The sequence below is a fragment of the Pan paniscus genome, chromosome 7 (genome assembly GCF_029289425.2).
Source record: "Pan paniscus chromosome 7, NHGRI_mPanPan1-v2.0_pri, whole genome shotgun sequence".
In the NCBI taxonomy this organism is placed as follows: Eukaryota; Metazoa; Chordata; class Mammalia; order Primates; family Hominidae; genus Pan; species Pan paniscus.
Genome location: NC_073256.2, coordinates 48,300,789 through 48,315,953, shown reverse-complemented (window position 1 = coordinate 48,315,953; position 15,165 = coordinate 48,300,789). Strand labels below are relative to the sequence as shown.

General features: G+C 40.7%; 1 long non-coding RNA gene across 2 annotated transcripts in view; it reads right to left on the bottom strand.

The window, feature by feature from the left end:
* LOC130541741 (uncharacterized) overlaps positions 1-14,174 on the bottom strand; it is a 50,107-nt gene extending 35,933 nt beyond the window's left edge. For both annotated transcript variants that reach the window (XR_008955838.2, XR_008955837.2), the window contains exon 1: positions 13,904-14,174. This is a non-coding gene — a long non-coding RNA (uncharacterized LOC130541741). The remainder of the gene's footprint in view (positions 1-13,903) is intronic.
* Between the last annotated feature and the right edge of the window lie 991 nt (positions 14,175-15,165).

The following is a 15,165-nucleotide window of genomic DNA, read 5'->3' as shown; positions in this document are numbered from 1 at the left end:
CCTTTCCTAATTGAATACCCTTTATTTCCTTCTCCTGCCTAATTGCCCTGGCCAGAACTTCCAACACTATGTTGAATAGGATTGGTGAGAGAGGGCATCCCTGTCTTGTGAGCTGTGGCTAAGTTTTATCTGCCCCTTGGTAGCCATGCCTTGTTGGATCTTCATGGTCAGTTGGGCCCATTTCCCAGTACTGGGCCTTGCATGGTGGTGTACCCAGTGCCCTGTCTTGGCTATTAGCCTCTGCACCTTGTTATGACTGAAGAGTCAAATGTTCCAGACAAGTCCTGAGGTACTACCTTCTGGGTCTCAAATTTTCAACATTCTTGGCCATCCATGGAGCAGACAGGCACTCATCATCCATTTAGAGGCCTCAGGATTTCTTTTTAGTTCTATAGCCTGTATTTGTTTCCTGAATAAATATGCCTGCACCTGTTCCATCCATGTTGATGAGAGGTACAGGTAAAATGTCTATATTGCTGGGCACAACGGTGCATTCATATAATCCCAGCTACTCAAGTGGCTGAGGCTGAAGGATTGCTTGAGCCCAGGAGCTTGAATCCATCCTAGGCAACATAATTAAATTTCCATATCTAAATAAATAAATAATAAAATACCTATCTGACATCAACCTTTTCAGGCAAGTGAATATTTTGAAGTTGACTTTGTTAATTTCAGAGTTGCCATTGATATTTCCAAGGAACTCGAATATTCTCATCGCATAGCTGGTTTGCTCTGCAGGAAACCAAAGAGGAGATGCTTTTCTATTATCATGGGAAATATGTTATTTTGAATGGGAATTTAATCGTCGGCCAAAATTTGCTCATTGGGGTTCATTATTGAAGTTGCACATTTTCCCCTCTGCATACAAAAATCCTGTTCTAATCTTTTTTGCTTCTGTCTGAGCAAACTGAATGCTGTTTAATTCACCTTGGCCTTGTTGAGAAGAACCACAATGGTATTTTGCTTGAAGCTGTGTGTTCTGGCATCAGCTTACATAAGCAGAAAAACCTACATTTCAAAGACAGTACAAACACAAATGCATGCACCTGCTTCCATAGGAGAGGCTATGAAAGAACTATCTGGGTGACAGGGGGAAAGTCAGCTGTAAAATGTGTGTATTGGTGGAGGCAGAGTAAGAGCTAGTTTGCAGGTTTGTGGTGGGACCTAACTGGTCCCGTATATGTGCATGTGCATGGCACATTGTAAGTGGATATTACGTGGTGGCTGCACAACCTTTATTTGTATATTATTCTATAAATATATGGTGCACCTTAGCCATTGTTGATTAATGAGCATCTTTAGAGCAAGTAAGTGAATAAATGCATCAACAATTCTTCCCCCAAGATTAACATAGAATGAAATCTGATTTCAACGAGGAAAGAAAAATGCATAGTTGAGGAAAATCCATATGGATTTCTGGGACCCATGAGTCTAAATAAAATAATGCATATGAAAATGCATAAAATAATACCAGCAACCAAACATGTACAAGGCAATCAGTTCATTTGCTTCCTATTATTACACCCCAGGAGACAAAAGATGTTTCAGTTAAATTTGGGAGCAGTTCAGACAGCCAGAAAACTAAATTTTCCCAGGTTCAAAGCCTATGTTTCCTAAAGAGAAATTATTTTTAAAAAATAGGAATATACTGTGCGTCTCTAGGATCTTAGACATCTGTCCCCACTCTGGAGGGAAAATGGAGTGCTTACTATGTGGTAGGCAGTGTAAATGTTATCTCATGTATACAGCAGCCCTCTGAGATAGATGTTACAGTGCCTACTTTACTTCAGTCACAGAGCTGGGTCTGTTAAACTACTAAGCCCAAGGTCTCTGCAGGCCACGATGCTGCCTCCAGGACATGTGTGGGCCCCCAGGTATGTGCTGGGAGAGATGGGGTTGGCTCTCATCAGATGGATCCTTTTATAGTATTGACATCGCTACAAATCAGTGTAGACACAGTCTTCCTCTTTTAGTGACTTAGAACGGCATGCTGCCTCTTATCTCTGTAATTAGTCCCTGCCACTCAATGAAAAGATGGTTCTGGGTAGTGAGAAAGCCCAAGGTTGGGAGGTTACCTGGTTCTAGCAGCTGCTAGGAGAGCAGCACAGATTACAGTAAATGGCTTGGCATATTATTTTAGAAACTCCTAAACCCTCTTGATCTCTGCCGAAGGCCTTTTCGTATACACATGCACCCATGCGTGCACACGCACACAGGCACACACACACACACACACACACACAGAGCTCCTGTGTCTGGCTGCTATCTGTCTGTGAATGCTCCTGCCTCCTATTTAAAATGAATCTGGGTTTATCTCTGCTGTTCATCTGGGCCTGAAGCAGATCATTCACATAGTACTTTTTCCCCTTGATATGGAGGAGAGGGTTAGCAGTCTGTGAGCTGGTTGAGAAGCATTTGGATCATTCAGGAATTGGTTGATGGAATTTTTTGATAGGTCTGTGCAGAGAGAATAGGTGTCTTTAGAAGTTAACTGATAGCATTACAGTGTGAGAACTGAGCAATTAATTTTCTTCCCACCTGGATTCCCAGCCTATATGCTCTCCTCCAGCTAATCTAGAAATTTTTCCTTCAGCCAGCACTAATCCACTACTATGTTCATAAGACTTCAGTCCCCCTTGTGAATCCCAAAGCCTGCCTGGCACAGAATACAGGAGCTAATCTTAAAGTCCCTTAGCAAAAATTGGTTTAATTTCTATATCCTATCAATGAACTATCTGAAGAAGAAATCAGGAAAACAATTCCTTTTACAATAGCACCAAAAAAATATTTAGGAGTAAATTTAACCAAGGAGTTGAAAGATCTGTATATTGAAAATGGTAAAACATTGATGAAAGAAATTGAAGACACAAATAAGTGGAAAGATATCCTGGGTTCACAGACTGCAATAATTAATATTGTCAAAATGTCCACACTACCCAAAGCAATTTACAGATTTAATGCAATCCCTTTTAAAATTCCAATGACATTTCTCACAGAACAACAACAAAACATCTTAAAATTAGTATGGAACCACAAAAGACTGAATAGCCAAAGACATTCTGAGCTAGAAGAACAAAGCTGGAGGAATCACATTACCTGATCTTAAAATATATTACAAAGTTACAGTAATCAAAATGGCATGATACTGATTTAAGCACAGACACATAGGCCTATGTAACAAAATAGAGAGCCCAGAAATAAACTCATGCATTTATGGCCAATTGATTTGTGACAAAGATGCCAGGAACACACAATAGGGAAGGGATAGTCTCTTCAGTAAGTGCTGTTGGGTCAACTGAATATCCACATGCAGAAGAACAAAATTGGACTTTCACATCATAGCATATACAACAATCAACTCAAAATTGATGGAAAATGTAAACGTAAGACCTGAAACTGTAAAACTACAAGAAGAAAACATAGGGGAAACGGTCCATGACATTGATCTGTGCATTGACTCCTTGGCTATGACTCAAAAAACACAGGCAACATAAGTAAAAATAGACACATGGGATTGCATCAAACTAAAAAGCTTCTACACAGCAAAGAAAATAGAATGAAGAGACAACCCGTAAATTGGGAGAAGTATTTGCAAACCATCCATAGATGAGGAGCATCTACCCAAAACATGTGAGAAATTCAATAGCAAGAAAATAAATAACCTGATTAAAAAATGAGCCAAGGACCTGAGCAGACATTTCTCAAATGAAGACATACAAATAGCCAACAGACATATAAAAAATGTTTAGTATCACAAATCATCAGGCAAAGGCAAGTTAATACCACAACGAGATGTAACTTTACACCTGTTAGAGTGGCCATTTTCAAAAATATGAAAGATAACAAATGTTGGTGAGGGTGTGGAGAAAAGAGAACCTTTGTATACTGCTGGTGAGAATGTAGATTAGTACAGCTAGTATGGAAAAGAGTATGGAGGTTCCTCAAAAAACTAAAAATAGAACCGTTATATAATCCAACAATCCCAATTCTAGGTGTATATCCAAAGGAACTGAAATCAGTGTGTTGAAGAGATATTTGCCCTCTCAGGCTCATTGTGGCACTATTCACAAGAACTAAGATATGAAATCAACCTAAGTGTCCATCTACAGATGAATGGATAAAGAAAGTATGGTACATATTCAAAATGGAACAACTATTCAGCCTTAACAAAGAAGGAACTTCTATCATTTGTGAGAACCTGGATGAACATGGAAGGCATTATGCTAAGACAGTAGACAATCTCTTCATTCTAAATTCTGTAAGTCTGTAAATAGAGCTTAGGACTGAATTTTTGGTTGGTACCCATGGTGGTACCTGAACTGCCTCAGAACTTTTCACAAGAACCACCATTTAGCCAGGTCCACCTCCTGCTGTGTTTGCACAATTGCTCTTTGGGCCCAAGGGCAAGGTCTAACATGTATTCCTATTAAATATCGTCTTGTTACATTCATCTTTTCACTTCAACCTGTCAAGAGGAGTTTAAAACATGATTCTGTCATTAAAATAGTAGCTATAATTTGCTCATAGATTGGATGAGCTTGCCTTTTCTGTTTTTGTCAATGTCAGCAATCCTTAACCTTTTTCTTCCGTAGCAACTGAGAGATATGATACACTTCCTTCAATAACACTGGCTGATTACTCAAGGCATTGGGGTGAGGGGATTGACAAGCAAGACTACCTAAATATTAGGTTGCAAGGCATGCATAAAGTGAAGCTCATCCCCTTCCTCCCCGGATTCGTGCTCATAGTTTTCTGATTAGCTTCTTAGAATGGCTGATTCATGCTATACTAATAATTATATTGAAAATACAATGGTACATTATGAATCACTTCACTCCAGGTTGGCCTCCACCTGATCATTTGAAAAATGATCTACTCACCATTTGAAAAATATGTGCGTGTGTGTGCGTGTATAGTGTATATATATATATATATGTGTATATATATATGTATGTATGTGTGTATATGTATATATATATGTCTCTTTGTGTATGTATAATCATTCATAATTAATCTTCTTGGCTAGTAGGTTATCATGAGACAACTTGTTAAATGCCTTGTTAAGATCTACATACACACCCGGCTCCTGATCCAAAGTTCTTTCATGTACAAGTCGGAATTCAGAGCATTTGAAATTCGGTGCTTTTGAAATTTAGAATTCAAATACAGAGGATATTCAGACTTGGAAAGAGGCTAGACCTTAACATAGCACTCTGTCACAGCACTGTTCCGAGCTCTCTCACAACCAAAGCAGCATGTGTAGGCAATTTTGTAACTTCAACATCATGGCACAGATTTTCATATTGGAGGTATTTTACCTTAGATACACATTTCCTCAAGTGTTTTTCTGGCTTGGTTTATTACCTCTATTTCTTTTAGCCAATTATATGTTAGCGTTTTTCATTTCCTCTGAAAAGTCAATAAAAATGTAATTAGAGAAAAGTTCGGGTAGAAAAGGCTATCATCCATTTCATTGTGTGGGTTGCTTAAGAAATGTTTATTTGTGGACCAGGAATTTCTTATTTGCATTGGCCCTGCCTTTGTGTATATATCCACTGCTTAGCAAAATCCTCTTCCTGAGCTGGTGAGCCTGGAGGCCTGGAAATGAAGGCCCATGTCAGACTTGGAACAGGTGTCCTTAACTGCCCCAGATTAACCCTTTCAGGCAGTGGGTTTCTTCTCTGCTCTCACCAGGGCAGGCAGCAGTATTTATCAGATGTCCACATGAAAAACAGGTGTTAGATGATGATTCAATATCTTAAAATATTTCACATATGCTCTTGGAAAAACAACAACAATAATTTTAAAAACCCAAGAAGGAAGTTTGTTAATCAGATAAATATTTCTGTATTATCTACTGCATTTTTAAAAAACTACATTTAAAACAGGCTGGGCCCAAACCCTGGAAGGGAGTTGCAAAGCTGTGGATGATGTGTTCAGTTGTATAAAATGCCCCTGAGGAACTTAAAATCTAGTCAAGAAAATCATATTTTTTAAAAAACGTGTTTTCTGTTTATAAAGATGACTTATGTTTGTTGTGAGAAATTTGGAAAATATATAAAAATGTAAGAAAGAAAATTCAAATCTCCCATATCCCACCACCAATAATCACCATTAACATTTGGTGTAACTTTTAAAAGAAATGTGTATATGTTTAAATTTCTTTTTGCAAAGCTGAGATTATATTATACACATTTAAATGTGCCTTTTCACCTACTATAGTTGTAACATTTCCCAAAGTCACTAAATATTATTTAAATCTATCTTATGGGTAGGAAGTATTCCATCATTTGGATGCACAATAATTAATTTAACAAATCTTTTTTTAGGAATTATGTTGATTGAAACCATTGGCTATTACAAATAATACTGAAGTATGTATCTTTGTAAATACATTTTTATGTACATCAATAAGTATTTCTCTAGGAGAATTTCCTAGATGTTGATTTAATGGTCTGAAAAATATAAATGTAATATAGGGTTTTAAAAAACAGTTGGATGCAGTGGCTCATGCCTATAATCCCAGCACTTTGGGAGGTGGAGGTGGGAAAATTGCTTGAGCCTAGGAGTTCCAGGCTTCAGAGGGCTGTGATGGTGCCACTGCACTCCAGCCTGTGCAACAGAGTGAGACATCATCTCAAAAAATAATAATAGTAATAATAATAATGATAATAATACACATGGCCAAATTCTGTTCAAACTGCTGTAGTAATTTACACACACACCAACGATGAATGAGGACACCCACTTGCTTTAACCTTGGACATTTTCATTTGTCAATTTGGTAGCTAAAAATAATATCTCATTTTAATTTTTGTCTCTTTGCTTCCTAGAGAAGTTGAACATGTTTTCTTGTTTATGGATCATCTCTGTTTCTTCTTTTGTAAATTGTGTTTTCATGTGTTTAGCCCCTTGTTCTTCTGGAGTTTCATAGTTTTCTTAATGATTTTAAAAGGTCTGTATATACTAATACTATTGTCCTTTGTGTGTCATGTATATTGCAAATATTTTACCTGATTTGTCTATATCTTTAAAATTTTTTAAGCTTACAGAATTTTGAATTTTTTGTAATTTGAATTTTTATGTAATCAGTACTATCAAGTTTTTTTCTATGGGATTCCTCTTCCCTTTTATGTTAGCAAAAACTTTGTCACAGCAAGATTAGCTGTTTGAATTTACATTTATATCTTGTTCTGTTATTGTTTCTCATTCTCTCTCAAACATGTAACTCTTTAGTCTATTTGCAATTTAGAGTATGATACATAGAGTAAAATTTGGCTTTGTCTTCATTCCAAGTGATTCACCCAGTTTGCCGTCATCATTCTCAATTTTCCCTCCAGCCAGTTTGAAATAGCATCTTAATCACATGTTAAATTATTGCATAGACTTAGGCATGTGTTTTTGTTTTCCTTTTCTGTTCCACTCATCTGCCAGTTTGCTAAAGTCATTCTGTTTTATTTTTTGCAGCCAAATAACATATTCTAATATCTGACCTTAGGAGCCCATTCTCTCACAATTCTTGCCTTTCAGAATTTCTTGTTTGGTCTTCCGTATGGTCTTCTAAATACACTTTTAAATCATTTTGTTAAAATATCCACCCCTCTTTTTTGAGACAACATTTTGCTCTCCTGCCCAGGCCGGAGTGCAGTAGTATAATCATGGGCCACTTGCAGCCTCAACCTCCCAGGTTCAAGCAATTTTCCTGCCTCAGCCTCCCGAGTAGCTTGGACCACAGGTGCATGCCACCACGGCTGGCTAAATTTTTTGGATTTTTTGTAGAGACAGGGTTTTGCCATGTTGCCCAGGCTAATCTCAAACTCCTGGGCTCAAGTGATCTACCATCCTTTGCTTCCCAAAGTGCCGGGATGACAGGTATGAGCTACCGCACCCAGCCAAAATACCTCATTTGTAATGGCATTGAAACATCATTAATTACATCTTAAATTAACTTGGAAAAAATTGATCTCTTTAAAACTTTGAGAGCCTTCCAGAAGAAACTGACAGACAGAAGACACACATCTATTTTCATTTGTGATGCTCCCTTCACTGGGGCATTGCTGATGGTAAAGCACTAGAAAAGTTAGAGGCCACAGCAATTCAGATAACAGAAAGGGAATTCAAAGAATATGAAATTGCAACAAATCCCTGGAGGATGGACAAGAGGAGGAAGCTGCAGCCTGCACTTTGTGTCAGGGACGGCCCAGAGAACCCCTAGACTAGGAGAAGGCAGATGTCTCAGAGGGTGGAGTAACAGTGGGGCTGAAAACAGGGCATTCATTGAAATTCTGCATATGGAACAGATAACTCCTCTGTCCAAAAGCCCACAGGGAGAAAAGCCCAAGGCCAGACATCCATGCCCAAGAAAAATGGGAGATTCCTTCTTATATAATTGCATCAATTGTCTGGGAACACCAGTGTGGTCATATGGGTTCTAGAAACGTCTTTTTAAAATTTAAGTTCTGTTTTCCCGCAGTGAATCTTTTCCACAGGTTATCATCTTGATGTCTCTTTTGAGGGTTATATTCTACTTCTTAGTTGCAGAATCCTTTCCTTGGCTAAATATGTTTGGTTTTCCCCATGAACAGGGTGGGTGAATTCCCTCCATCGGCTTACTCTCAGAATTCCCCTCTCATATCTTCCTTATAAGAGATGGTTGATATAAATTTATATGATTATCAACTCTTACTTTTTCTAGTAACAGTTTCTGTTAATGTCTCCTCCAAGGCTGCTCTCTGACTAATGTGGGGGAAGGTGGGAAGCAGTTTTTCTTCAGATTGGCTCTGTTGTCTACCAAATGTCTGGTACAGATGCCAATAACACAGTCCCTGTGGTTCTGTCATGTAGATAACATCTATGCCCAGATTAGAGTCCTGATTTTGTCATGTTGTGGGGGGGCATAGAAAGCAGACTGTGAGACATGTGGGTTTATCTCTTCTTACCTGGCAGTGTGAGTGAGATCGTCACTTTTTTATTTTTGGATATATGCAAATTATGTGAGAATTTCCGCCTGAGTGGGAAAGGTCACCATGAGTTGGAATGGTCACAGGAAATCACAGAATAAATTATATCTGAGTGAGGACTTGAAGGATCAATGGGATTCAAATTTTGGAGGAGGTTCCAGTCAGGCATAAGCACAGAGATACAATGCATAAGGTGTATTTGTCATGAAGAGAAGTGCCTTGCTCATATGGAGTATTCATGGTAGATTTGTTTTGAAAGATAGGTAGGGACCAGAGAGTCATGGGTCTTGGGCACCAAAAAAAGTGAGTTTGTGTTCTGTAAATCATAACAGGCAGGCCAGGCATGGTGGCTTATGCCTATAATCCCAGCACTTTGGGAGGCCGAGGTGGGCGGATCACCTGAGGTCAGGAGTTCAAGACCAGCCTGGCCAACGTGGTGAAACCCCGTCTCTACTAAAAATACAAAAATTAGCTGAGCGTGGTGGCACACACCTGTAGTCCCAGCTACTTAGGAGGCTGAGGCAGGAGAATTGCTTGAATCTGGAAGGCGGAGGTTGCAGTGAGCAGATATCGTGCCACTGCATTCGAGCCCAGGCAACAGAGTGAGACTCCGTCTTAAAAAAAAAAAAATTATAACAAGCAGAAATTTCATATGCTGAAGGATGTGTTCCACAAGGATTGAGGCAACCCCCAAAAAGAAGAATCTGTCTTCCCAGTGCTAAGGACAGTCAGCTTAGGGCACCAGGGAGGCACCCACCTGTCAAAGAGCTGGTCCCTGCACATTATGGTCTCCACGGTCAACTCCATCAGTAATCATCTAAGCCAGTGCCGCAAACACAGAGAGCAAGGCAAAGAAAAGCAAAGACCTTTTAGACAAAAGACAACACTAAAGAGTATACAATGGATGAAGGAGACTGCTGTGCCCTGGCACACAAGAACTCAATCACTGGTTTGCAGAAGCGGATATGGCTTAAAGAGCATCCTGTGGCATGTTAGAAGAAGGAGCAGGAAGAAGGGCAGATGCAAACATAGATATCTGCTCCAGAGGAGGAAGGAGAGGAAGCCATGGAAGAAAACGTGGCTGTGCCCAGGCACGTGATCCAATGTCACGAGATTTCTAAGATTCCACAGCTAGTTTTGAAGCCAGGAACAATTTCTCAAGGAAGTGATGCAGCAACCTGGTATCATGAGTCAATCAGGCCCACTTTAGCCCTCAGGCCTTGGCTTATGTTCAGTGTAAGTGGAAACATGAGAGCCTCATACTACGATTTCAGTTTGCCTTTTTTTAGTTTATTGAGTCCAACGTAAAAGCTGAAATCACAAAGTAAAAATAATAGTCACATTCAAAAGGATCATTTTCTTGTTTCCCTATACTAGAAAGCTGACCTTTAGTATGTGCCCAATTAAAACAAGGGCTTTTTCTTTTTTCTTTTTATTTATTTATTTATTGAGACAGAGTTTCGCTGTTGTTGCCCAGGCTGGAGTGCAATGGCGCAATCTCAGCTCACGACAATCTCTGCCTCCCGGGTTCAAGCGATTCTCCTGCCTCAACCTCCCGAGTAGCTGGGATTAGGCACATGCGCCACCACACCCGGCTAATTTTGCATTTTTAGTACAGATGGGGTTTCTCCATGTTGATCAGGCTGGTCTCGAACTCCTGACCTCAGGTGATCCACCCGCCTTGGCCTCCCAAAGTGCTGGGATTACAGGTGTGAGCCACCGCGCCCAGCCTTTCTTTTTTTTTAAAAAAAGAAGAATGATTGGTGTTCTTCATATCATATACATAATATACACTTACTATGGAAAAAACAGTTGAATAAAAATTATATTATTTTCGTCATACCCAAATATTAGCCTATTGTTATATTCTTTAATCTTTATACATATGTACACATGTACATTTATACATATAAACACTGTAAACATAGGATTCTACTGCCCATTCTGTTTGGTAACCTTAAGCAGTGTAAATTCAAAGATGCCAAGATTTTATCTCTTTTTGCAACAATAATAAAAACAAACAGAATGTAATTTTCTAAAAACCCTTTTCTGCAGAGGTAATCATAGCTATTTGTTAAACTATATCAGTAACTGGGGGTGAGAGAGGTGAGTGAATACTAGTTTGTAGGGAGTGGGCTTTACATTTCACCTTCACTGACTTGCCCAGCCTTACAGAAAGCCATGCAAGTGTTTCGTAGGTCCACAGCTATGAGTTGGAAACCACTTGCCATCAGAACCGAGGAAGAAGAAAGAGGTGAACAGGGTGGGCCTGATACAGGTACTGTAGGAATTATCCATTCCCGGAAGGGGGAGGGCAACAAACTCATTTTCAGCTTCGGATACAGTCATGCATTGCCTCAGAGAAAATGCATCATCAGGTGATGTTGTGCAAACGTCATGGAGTGCACTTACACAAACCTAGATGGTATGACCTACGACACACGTAGGCTCTATGGTATAGCTTACTGCTCCTAGACTACAAACCCATACAGCCTGTGACTACTGAATACTGTAGGCAATTGTAACACAATGGTAAGCATTTGTGAATCTAAACATAGAAAAAATACAGTAAAAATATCACATTATACTCTTATGGAACCACCATCATATCTGCAGTCTGTTATTGACCAAAATGTCATTATGCAGCACATGACTGTTTTTAAGAACAAATGAGTCACTTAGGAAAGAACACATGAATCTTTTTTCGTAATTACTCCCCATCACGGGTTCATTTTCCAATTCACTAGCTGTACTTTGAGCATATTCATTCAACAAATGGCAGACATGATGCTATGGGTGCTGTTCTGGGTGCTGGTGACAGTGCAACAAAGCAGAAAAACTCCCACCTTCTTGGAGCTTACCTTCTAGTAAGCTAGAAGGGGGAGGCAAAGAAGAAATAAATACGTGGTATGTCAGATGGTAAGGAGAATAATGGGGAAAATAAAGTAGGGAAGGGGATTGGGGTTGTCTGTGATAAGGGGTGAGATTTTAAACACTAGAGGTCAGAAAAGGCCTCACTGAGAATGTGAGCTTGAGCAAAGACCCAAAGGAAGTGAGGGACTGGGTCATGTGGCTGACTGGCCAACGACATTGCAGGCAGCCAATAGCAAGTGCAGAAGGCCCAAGGCAGGGCGTGCTTGGAGTATCCAAGGGATGTAAGGGAGCATCCAGCTCAGAAAGGCTGCCAGTGTGTTAGTACCCGAGATAGAAGAGAGAGAATCAGAGAAGATGAGACTAGCAGAGAACAGGGGAGCCAGTCTTGGTAGGGTCTTGTAAGCTCCTGAGTGATTTGGGAAAACACTGAAAAGATTTTGGACAAGAGGGCACCATGATCTGATTAGGGTCACTCTGGGAGCTGTTTTCAGACTGCAGCGCCTGTAAACATAAATGTAAGGACCCCAGAAATAGGGGCGTCAAGGCTAGAGATGGCAATCATAATCAGGGAGAGGAGCCATTGGGGAAGCTGAATCTCCAGGGGCAAGAGCAGGACCCACGGAGTCCAGTCTCCTTTACCCACGCAGTAATTCTCCTACACCACCAACCTTGGAGGATGGGGTTTGGACTCTTGGCAGCTGCGCATAAGGTGGGCTCTCAGTAAGGCTTATGGATAAATGGAAGAAGAAAGAGAAAACAAAAAGGATCCTACTGATGGAGGCTGCTGGTCAGGACAGCGATGGGCAGGCCCAGGAGGGAGACAGGTTGCAAACACAGGTTCCCTGTGCAGAGGGGAGAGCAGCCTGCAGAGCTTCCATGTAGGGGAGAGCAGAGCCCTTGACCCCACAGGGGTCCAGGTGCCTGTTCTGATCATCTCCCCAACATGCATGCTTCATTCTGTCATCTGGACGCCTGGGGACTTCCTCTTGGCTGCTCATTATGGTTTTACTTCTCTTTAATTCAGCTTTAGAGCTGTAAGGAGAGACATGGCATAATTAATGAGTTGAGCTTTTAGTTTTTGTCCCAGCTGCCAAGGCTACCGAGGTAGAGATGCTTTTGCAGTTTTTTTCTATTGTTAAATATTGGTTTACCCTTCAAATTTTCCCCCACTTTCCAATATCTATAGAATGTACGTATGTATGTCCTTTAGGGTTTGCCATCTGTCGAAAAGCAAGTACAGATGAGGAAGGAGAGGAAGCAAGGATCAGCTAGGGCACATTGTGGTTGGAAAATATGCCAGCTGTGATTCAATTCTAAATTTACTACAGATTCATTGCAGAATCCAAATCACCTTTTCATAAAATGGAGAAATATTATCTTCTAATCTAACACAGAGAGATCCCGTAAACACCCAGAGAGCAGTCGCTGCCTTCCTGTTATGAAGGCTTATGTTTTCTACACTATTGGTCATCTATCTCCAAGGGCTTCTGGCTGTCCAAGAAACTGTGATGGAGCCAAAAACACTTTCCACCAGAGTCCCCGCTATGATGGTCACAACATTTACTTACTGGTTAAGACTGCGACTTCCAGATTGCAACTGACTGCTGGTCTGTGGAATGATTTATATATATATATAATATATATATATATATATATACTTTTTTTTTTTTTTTTTGAGATGGAGTCTCACCCTGTCACCCACGCTGGAGTGCGGTGGTGCGATCCTGGCTCACTGCAACCTCCACCTCCCAGATTCAAGTGATTCTCCTGCCTCAGCCTCCCAAGTAGCTGGAATTACAGGCATCTGCCACCAGACCCAGGTAACTTTTTGTATTTTTAGTAGAGATGGGGCTCCACCATGTTGTCCAGGCTGGTCTCCAACTCCTGACCTCAGGTGATCCACCCACCTCAGCCTCCCAAAGTCCTGGGATTACAAGCATGAGCCACTGTGCCCAGCTGATGATTAGTATTTTTATGTGTTCTTAAACAGATCTGTATTAATTTTCTATGGCTGGCACAACAAAATTCCAGACTGGGTGGCTTCAACAACAGAAAATGTATTTACTCACAGTTGCAGTGGCTGGAAGTCCAAGATCAAGGAGTCTGCAGGACTGGTTTCTGCTGAGGACTCTTTCCTTGTTTTGCAGATGGCTGCCTTCTCAGTGTGTCCTCGAAAGGTCTTTATTCTGCATGCAACCATGTCTGTGACCAAATCTCCTCTTCTTATAAGAACACCAGTCATATTGGATTAGGGCCCACTTTAAAGAGCTTATTTTAACTTAACTCTTTAAAGACTGATATGGTTTAGTTTTGTGTCATCTCCCAAATCTCATGTCGAATTATAATTCCCAGTGATGGAGGTGGGGCCTGGTGGGAGGTGATTGGATCATGGGGGTGGTTTCTAATGGTTTAGCACCATCCCCCTAGTGCTGTCTTGTGATAGAATTCTCATGAGATATGATTGTTTGAAAGTGTATAGCACCTCCCCTCTTCTCTCTCTGTCTCTGTCTCTCTCTCTTTCTCTTTCTCCTGCTCTGCCATGGGAAGATGTGCCTACTTCCCCTTTGCCTTCCACCGTGACTGTACATTTCCTGAGGACTCCCTACCCATGCTTTCTGTACAGCCTGCTGAACTGCGAGTCAATTAAATCTCTTTGTTTCATAAGTACCCAGTCTCAGGTAGTTCTTTATAGCAATGTGAGAACGGACTAATACCAAGACCTTATCTCCAAACACAACTATATTCTGAGGTACTGGAGGTTAGGACTTCAACACATGAATTTTGGGAGGACACAACTCAGCCCATGATGAGATCTAATTGTTTATTTGACAAGCACCTGCTGAGTACTTGATATGAGCTAGGCAGTTAGCCTAGCTGGTCAGGGCACAGTCAAAACTATACTGATTATGTTAATGAGCCAGTTGGCATAACCCTCCCCAAGGACAGACAAGAGAGTATAGCAGAAGTGGGGTAATGCTTCCATCATTCTTGCTGAAGCAGCCCCAAGCACTTGTGGTAGGTGCACCAGAAGATCATCTTCAGGAATAAGAAAGACATGCTCAGGTTGGGAGACTGCTGTTAGACACAGTGGGCAAACCCAGGACTATGGTGTCCAGAGATGAAGGCTTCCTCTTTGAGCCACTGTTGGGGGCACACTCCACTGGTGTTGGACTCAGAATAGACTTGGGGAATATGGGCTTAAAGGTCTTAAAGTGAAAGGGCCATATGAATACTTTGAAGATGCTAAGTGATGACATGATTCAGTGCTTGGAATGACTCAGCCATGGCCATATGTGTAGCAGCTTTTGATCAAGTGTTATGGGAAGGTGAA